This window comes from Bos indicus, unplaced genomic scaffold, assembly GCF_029378745.1.
Source record: "Bos indicus isolate NIAB-ARS_2022 breed Sahiwal x Tharparkar unplaced genomic scaffold, NIAB-ARS_B.indTharparkar_mat_pri_1.0 scaffold_84, whole genome shotgun sequence".
Lineage (NCBI taxonomy): Eukaryota > Metazoa > Chordata > Mammalia > Artiodactyla > Bovidae > Bos > Bos indicus.
Genome location: NW_027223741.1, coordinates 207659 through 215473, shown reverse-complemented (window position 1 = coordinate 215473; position 7815 = coordinate 207659). Strand labels below are relative to the sequence as shown.

Here is a 7815-nt window from a genome sequence, read left to right as displayed (position 1 = left end):
TTTTCTTCCAATGAGCAAGTGTCTTTTAATTTCATGTCTGTAGTCACCACCTGCAGTGATTTGGGAGCCAAGAAAATAATCTGTCACTGTTTCCACAGTTTCCCCATCTATTTACCGTGAAGTGATGGGACCAGATGCCATGATCTTAGTTTTCTGAATGTTGAGTTTTAAGCCAACTTTTTCACTCTCCTTTTTCACTTTCATCAAGAGGCTCTTTAGTTCTTCTTCGCTTTCTGCCATAAGGATGGTGTCATCTGCATATCTGAGGTTATTGATATTTCTCCCAGTAATCTTGATTCCAGCTTTGCTTCATCCAACCCAACATTTCTCATGATGTACTCTGCATATAAGTTATGCTTTGTTTAGCCCTAGGTCAATTTTTCCCCTATATTTTATAGTGTTATAGTTTTAAGTTTTACATTTAAATCTGTGATTCATTGAGTTAATTTTTATATAAGGCATGAGATTTTGATTGAGGTTCACTTTTTGCCTGTGGATGTCCAGTTGCTCCAGCATCATTTTAAAAATAACTATCTTTCCTCCATTGAACTGCCTTTACACCTTGGTCAAACATCAGTTGGATATTGTATGCGTCCGTTCCTAGTTTGTCTCTTTCCTTATATCAGTTTCTATGTCTATCCCTCTATGAACAGCATCCAGTTTTTATTGTTATATAGTAGGATTAATATCAAGTAGAGTGGTTCCCCCACTTTATTCTTCCTTTTCAAGATTGTTTTAATTATTCTGGGTCCCATACCTTTCTGTATAAATTTTAGAATAAGCTCATCTATGTCTACAAAAAACCTTTCTCAGATTTGGCTAGGAATTGCATTAAACCTACAGATCAATTTAGGAAGAACTGACAGCTTTCATGTGTCTTGTCTTCCAATCCATGAATACAATATGTTTCTCCATTTCTGTAGGTCTTTCTCAATTTCATATATCAATGCTTTTTATATTTCAGCATATAGATCTTGTACACATTTTGTTAAATTCATGCCTACATATTTTATTTTCTTTGGAGCAATTGCAAATGTTATTGTGGTTTTAATTTTGATTTCCAGTGTTCACTGCTAGTATATACAAATGCAATTGATTGTTGTGTGCTAATCTTGTATAAAGTGTGCTGTAGAATACACAGTCACTTTATTTTTTTCCCAGCTTTATTGCAATTTAATTGACCTAGAACATTGTGTAAGTCTACGATGTACAACATGATGATTGGTCACATGTATATATTGTGAAATGATTGCCACAATAATGTTAGTTAACATGTTCATCACCTCACATCACCTCACATAATTACATTTTTGGGGTCTATGGTGAGAACATTTTTTAAGATCTACACTCTTAGCAACTTTTAAGTATATAAGAGGGTTATATTATATATTTAATTATATCCTAACTGTAGTCACCATGCTGTGCCTTAGAGTCTCAGAACTAATTTATTTTATAGCTAGAAGCTTGTACCCTGTGACCATCATCTCCCCATTTCCCTCATCCTGCAGCTCTTGGCAGTCACCATTTTACTGTTTCAAAGTTTGGCTTTAAAAATAATTTATTTTGCTGCACTATGTCTCAGTTGTGGCACTGGAGATCTTCATTGCCTCATGTACGATCTTTGTTGTAGCATGTGGGATCTAGTTCCCTGACCAGGGATCGAACCTGGGCCTCCTGCATTGGAAGCCAAGAGTCTTAGCCACTGGACCACCAGGGAAGTCCCAAAGTTTGGCTTTTTTTTCTTTAAAGATACCACAGATAAATGAGATCATACAGTATATGTCTTCTTCTGTCTGATTTATTTCACTTAGCATAATGCCTTCAAGGTCCATCCATGTTGTCAAAAGTAGAAGAAGTGAATGTAAAAATGGAAGCATTATGGAATGAATAATATTGATCAATGTTCTGAGAATATAGATTTTAGCATTTTAAATCCTTCTCATCCTATCTGAACCTGGAAAATCTGGTTATTTGATTATCTTTCAAAAACTAGCAGGGCATATAGAGATTAAGAAGAAGTATATTATGGCATGGGGCTTCCCAGGTGGCACAGTGAAGAATCAGCCTGCTGATGTAGGAGACACAAGAGACGCAGGTTTGATCCCTGGGTTGGGAAGATGCCCTGGAGAAGGAAATGGCAACCCACTCCAGTATTCTTACCTGGAAAATTTCATAGATAGAGGAGCCTGACAGGCTATAATCCAAGGGATCACAAAGATTTGGACACAGCTGAGTGACTAAGCACAGCACACAGCAAATTATGGCATATGTTTACTTCTTTATACAGAAAATCAGACCAACCTGAAGTTTGTATTAATCAAATACTTGATTCAGTATCTAGAAGTTGACCTTTGAGGACCCTTAAGCTGCACTTAATATGACCCCATTTATCACTTGTATGTATTCATGTTTGTTATGGAATTTTTGTCTTTGTTATATTTTCTTCTTGCTAGTCATTTCTAAATGACTCTCCACTTTCACTTTCATCAAGAGGCTTTTTAGTTCCTCTTCACTTTCTGCCATAAGGGTGGTGTCATCTGTGTATCTGAGGTTATTGATATTTCTCCCAGCAATCTTGATTCCAGCTTGTGTTTCTTCCAGTCCAGCGTTTTTCATGATGTACTCTAAGTGCTAGAACACAGAATTGGCTGTCAATAGTGTGGTTCACCTAATATTTCCATCTTTCTTTCTTTAAGATTCATGTAGAACTTTACCCTCACCTCCTACTATGAGCACCACCATCTGATTTGCTTTGTTGTTCAGTCACTAAGTTGAGTCCAACTCTTTGCAACCTCATGGACTGTAGCATGCCAAGCTTCCCTGTCCTTCACTATCTCCTGGAATTTGCTCAAACTTATGTCCATTGAGTTGATAATGCTATCTAACCATCTCATCCTCTGCTGCCCCCTTCTCCTTTTGCCGTCAATCTTTCCCAGCATCAGGGTCTTTTCCAATGAGTTGGCTCTATGCATCAGGTGGCCAAAGGACTGGAGCTTCAGCATCAGTCCTTCCAATGAATATTCAGGGTTGATTTCCTTTAGGATTGACTGCTTTGATCTCCTTGCAGTCCAAGGGACTCTCAAGAGTCTTCTCGAGCACAATTCAAAAGCATCAGTTATTCACCACTCAGCCTTCCTTATGGTCCAACTCTCACATCTGTACATGACTACTGGGAAAACCATAGCTTGCTGTGGTCATTGAAATCTTAGGAGAAGTGATGTGTGGGAATAAAGAGTTAGTGCATGATTTGTTCCATTCATATGTTGAAATGAAGCCTGAGTTTCAGAGTGACTAAGATGAGCAAAGATCCCAGCAGAATTATTTTGGAAATCAAAAGTGTGTGATACATGGAACTTTGTGCAGCACAGCTTCTGAGATTTGGAGGTTGCTTCTTTTTGCAGCGTAATCTGCCCAATTCTGACTGATACCACCAGTAAAAACAATTCTGTTTCCTTGTATTTTGTGAAAACCAGAGAAGTAAACAGAGCAGCCTATAGAATCCTGGAAACAGAGTTAATAGAAGTCATTATTTTTTGGTTCTGTGTGTTCTTTTTAGCTAAGCTGTCATTTTCCATTTATGCCTTTCAGTTACTGTATCAAACAACAATTACCCAAGGAATTTTTTGATTTGTGCTTTGTGTTATATCTGAATAGCATTTTATAGAAATGCTTTTCCTTTTAACTGACTTTAAGAGAATTATGGGAGAATTTTACATCATTCTCTTCCCAAAGAAGCACATCTCCAGATTTATCATAAAGCCACTGAAAAAGCAAGATTTGCTTTATAGGAAATTTCAGGAACATATGTATTTTAAACTCATCACACTGTGCAGGATTATAGTAAATATGTAAAAGATGAAAGGGAGTGTATTCTTGACTCAAAATCATAGCATGCCCACAATCACCATGAGTGAGTCAAATGGGTAGAACATAAAATACATTCACTTCTGGTTGAGGATTCTTCACGTAGTTTAATTACATTTTCAAGCAGTCTCATAAAGGTATGCAAACTTTGTTCACTAGGGACATCATAAAAATAAACTGAAGATCAAGTGTGTGCAAGTGTTATACTGTGTATAGAAAAATGCAATCTGGTGGAATAAAAATTGCCTCCCTAGTAGCTTTATTGCTATAAAGCTTTTAATCACTTTAAATTGTCTTTGCTTAAATAGCTTACAATAGGATCTCAAGGTACCCACAGTTCTTTAGAACTGCCATGAACTGCTCACAGTATTTGTGTTTATTACAAAGCTAGGGAGCAGAAAGTCAAGTCGCTCAGTCGTGTCCAACTCTTTGCGACCCCATGGACTGTAGCCTACGAGGTTCCTCCATCCATGGGATTTTCCAGGCAAGAATAGAGTGATCCACTATTATTCTTCAGTAGAACTCACAGAAGTGACTGTTTCATTGTCTTTGGTGCTTTGCGTGTTAAGTCACTTCAGTCATGTCCAACTCTTTGTGACCCCGTGGACTGTAGTCCACCAGGATCCTCTGTCCATGGAATTCTCCAGGCAAGAACACTGGAGTGGGTTGCCATCCCCTTTTACAGAAGATCTTCGCATGGTTTTAGAATCAAGCATTTCTGAGTTTGAGTCCCAACAAGTCATATAACTTTTCTGAGTCTGTTTCCTTTTATGTAAAAAGAAGATGATATTATTGCTGCTATGGAGGTTCAGTGGCCTAATGTATGAGGAGGGCCTGGCACAATGCCTTACATAATGCCCGTTAGTTCTTTCCATCCCCACTTTTCCTCCCCGCCCCCATTCCTTAGGCCAAATGTGAGAGCTATTCCACACTAAGTAAAGTCCTTTATTAGCTACTTAAGATTTAGTTCCCTGTCTGTAGAAGAGAGTGGGGATAAAAGCAGGAAGAATACATCAATAATTAGTCCAACTTTCCACCTTCTTCTTACAGGTAGGGAGTGAGTTGGGGAGTAGAATGCCAACATGCCTTCAAGTGGAATAGTCAAGAGACATGCCAAAATGGAAGTCACTCTGTCTTCACACACAGGTGCATCAGCACTGGGTATCGTCCTGGTGCTGGGAGAACATCATAAAATATTCGATGCAGATTTGGGCCTAACATCCTTTTCTCTGGCTTCATGGCACATGGACTAGAAAACAAGACACAGGCCAGAGTAGAATCATGAGAAGCCACCTGCATATCCTCACATCCGAATTCCCTGTTCTTCCAGTTCTCAAGGAAAGAAAGTTTGTTTCTCATTAGGAAATGATGCTGACAACTCAGCATCAGTTATAACCCAGGGAATAAGGGCAGGAAACAGAAGATCTAAAGAGCAAAGATGGCAAAATGCTGACCCAAAGGCTGACGAGAGCCTGCACACATATTTTGCTTGGACTGAACAGAGATTTTTTTTTTTCAAAATTTGAATTGGTTCCAAACAATCTTTAGTGTTTATTATTAGGATATTTCACATAAAACCTTGATCTCAACTTCCTCTTGAAAAGTTAGAATTGCTGGCAACAATGGGCTGATATCTCTGCCTAGTAACATACTCTGGAACAGAGGAGTGGCTGCTACTTTCACATAGCATATGTGCTCATCAACTGCCACAGTCTCTACCTGTCCCATTGTGTCCCTTTTGTTACCTTCAGGCCTGCTTTATTCATTCAGATTACTTTTCTAGTCTCTAGAGCCATTTGGAGTTTTTAAACTTTATTTATTTATTTTTGGCTGCTTTGGGTCTTCATTGTTGCATAGGCTTTCTCTAGTTGCTGTGAATGGGGGCTACTCTTCTTTGCAGTCTGCAGGCTTCTCATTGCAGTGGCTTCTGTCTTGTTGTGGAGCACGGGCTCTAGGGCACGTGGGCTTCAGTATTTGTGGCACATGGGCTTAGTTGCTCTGCAGCGTGTGGCCTCTTCCCAGACCAGGAATCAAACCTGTGTCTCCTGCGTTGGCAGGCGGATTCTTAACCAATGGGCCATCAGGGAAGGCCAACAGTCATTCAAACTTGAACCATGGTGTACAGTGATAACTGTTTAACAAGTGACTCTCTAGGGAAAAAAACTGACAATTTCCGATCTCTGTTATATAAATATCCCCAATATGGCCGATTTCAAACTACCAATGTGTTGTCATTTAACACAGAGCACTTAAGAGATGCACATAATTGCCCCTCCCAAGCTGATGGGAGCTGGCATCAGAATACCATGGGCTCGAACCCACTCAAAAAAGCTTCAGCAAAACAAGTGGGATGACCAGGGTGTGAGCTAGGAATTCTTATTCACAGGCTAAGAGTCAGAAATCAACCAGAAAAAGTCAGGTTCAACACCTGACATGGAACCCATCATTAAGTCAACACTTCTTCCTTGTTCCCTACCTCTTTTTAAAAATCCCACAGGCAAATTATCCAGTTTGGGAGCATGGGTAATATGCAAGGGAGGTGTGGACTGATGAAGGGTTGGCACTAGCTTGATGAGGTCAGATGACAAAATACAGGCCCCCTGACAGTGCCACTGAGTTGTTCTTTTCAGCTGAATAGTACACTGCTTTTCTCCTTGTGAGGAGACTAAGGGAGGGGACCAGGGAGGGCAGTGAGCTACCCATTTAGAAGCCAAGTTGGCAGTGAAAAGGAAATAGGCTGTGAATTACATCCAGAAACCTCTTCTCACACCAGAACTGCAGGGCTGCTGACCTCAAATGCAGAGGGCAAAGACCACAAATAGGGACATCCTCTTCTCACACCCCATGCTTAGAACAGTATTCTAGAAGGTGAAAACTCTACACACCTTCAAGGCAACTTAATCCAAATCTGATTAACCTACATGTGGAGAAACTGAGGCCCAGGGAGGAGGCAGAGAGTGGGTAGGTGGCTCAGCTGGGTCTAGAAGCCTGGTTTTCTGACCACCAGGCTCAGACCTTTTTTTCTACCAAACACTGTCTCTCAAGGAGTTAAAAAGTGAAAGATTCAGTCCACAAATGGGTGGTGTTGCCAAACCAGCAACATGAATAATATTTTTTGACTGAATCAACTGTCCGTTTAGGCATCATGTAGACACAGTCAAACACTCATCTCCAGTTTTCCCTGTGTTTGGATGGTTTTAAAACCTAGCAGAGAAGCTGCACGTCCAGGGAGTTTTGCCAAGAAAATCTGAAAATCTAAACAGCCACTCTCACATTGGCCCTATAACCAAGTGTCCAAGTCTTTTTTTTTTTTTTTTTTTCTTTCCTTTTTCATATTAGAGAAAATATGTTCTTGCTACAAGAGAAGAAGCATCAGAACCTGGATGGATCCTTGAACTGAGATCAGGATTCTGGGCTCCAGTCCTGACTTTGCTTTGGATGGGTCATATCCTGACCTTCCTGTGGACCTCAGTTTCCCCATCTGTTCCTTCAAGCTCTTTGATTGTAAAATCATATTCTGGGTGCCCAGTCACTCAGCCTGTTGGCCTCTTCCAACCTGTGTTTCTTGGCCACAGAGCATTCTAGAAGCCAAGAGCCAGATATATGGCTGAACCTCTGAAATTCTGCTTGTTGGGCTTATTCTCCACAGCAGCTAATTTATACAGACAGGCCCCAAATGTCTGTACTCATGACAGACTTCTCCTCTCACTGCCTTTGAATTTTCCTGGTAACCTCTCAGTCATAAAAGCCGCCTGTAATCGAAAAAAAAAAATTCTCCAAGAATCATATCTTTAAAAATAAAAAAGCCTAAACCCAAATGAACCTTTTACTAGATTATGGGCTCCAGTGCTTATTCCTCAGGGGAGTCTTATGAAATCAGAGACAAAAACTTGACAACAATCAGACAAAGAGAAATGTCAAGCAAAGGTTTGGGTTTATTTAATTTTAATG

At 39.9% G+C, this 7815-nt stretch overlaps 1 non-coding gene across 1 annotated transcript; it reads right to left on the bottom strand.

Moving 5' to 3' along the window:
* Positions 1-1644: 1644 nt before the first annotated feature.
* On the bottom strand, positions 1645-1717 carry TRNAW-CCA (transfer RNA tryptophan (anticodon CCA)). Its single transcript has one exon. It is a non-coding gene; the product is annotated as a tRNA-Trp (tRNA).
* Between the last annotated feature and the right edge of the window lie 6098 nt (positions 1718-7815).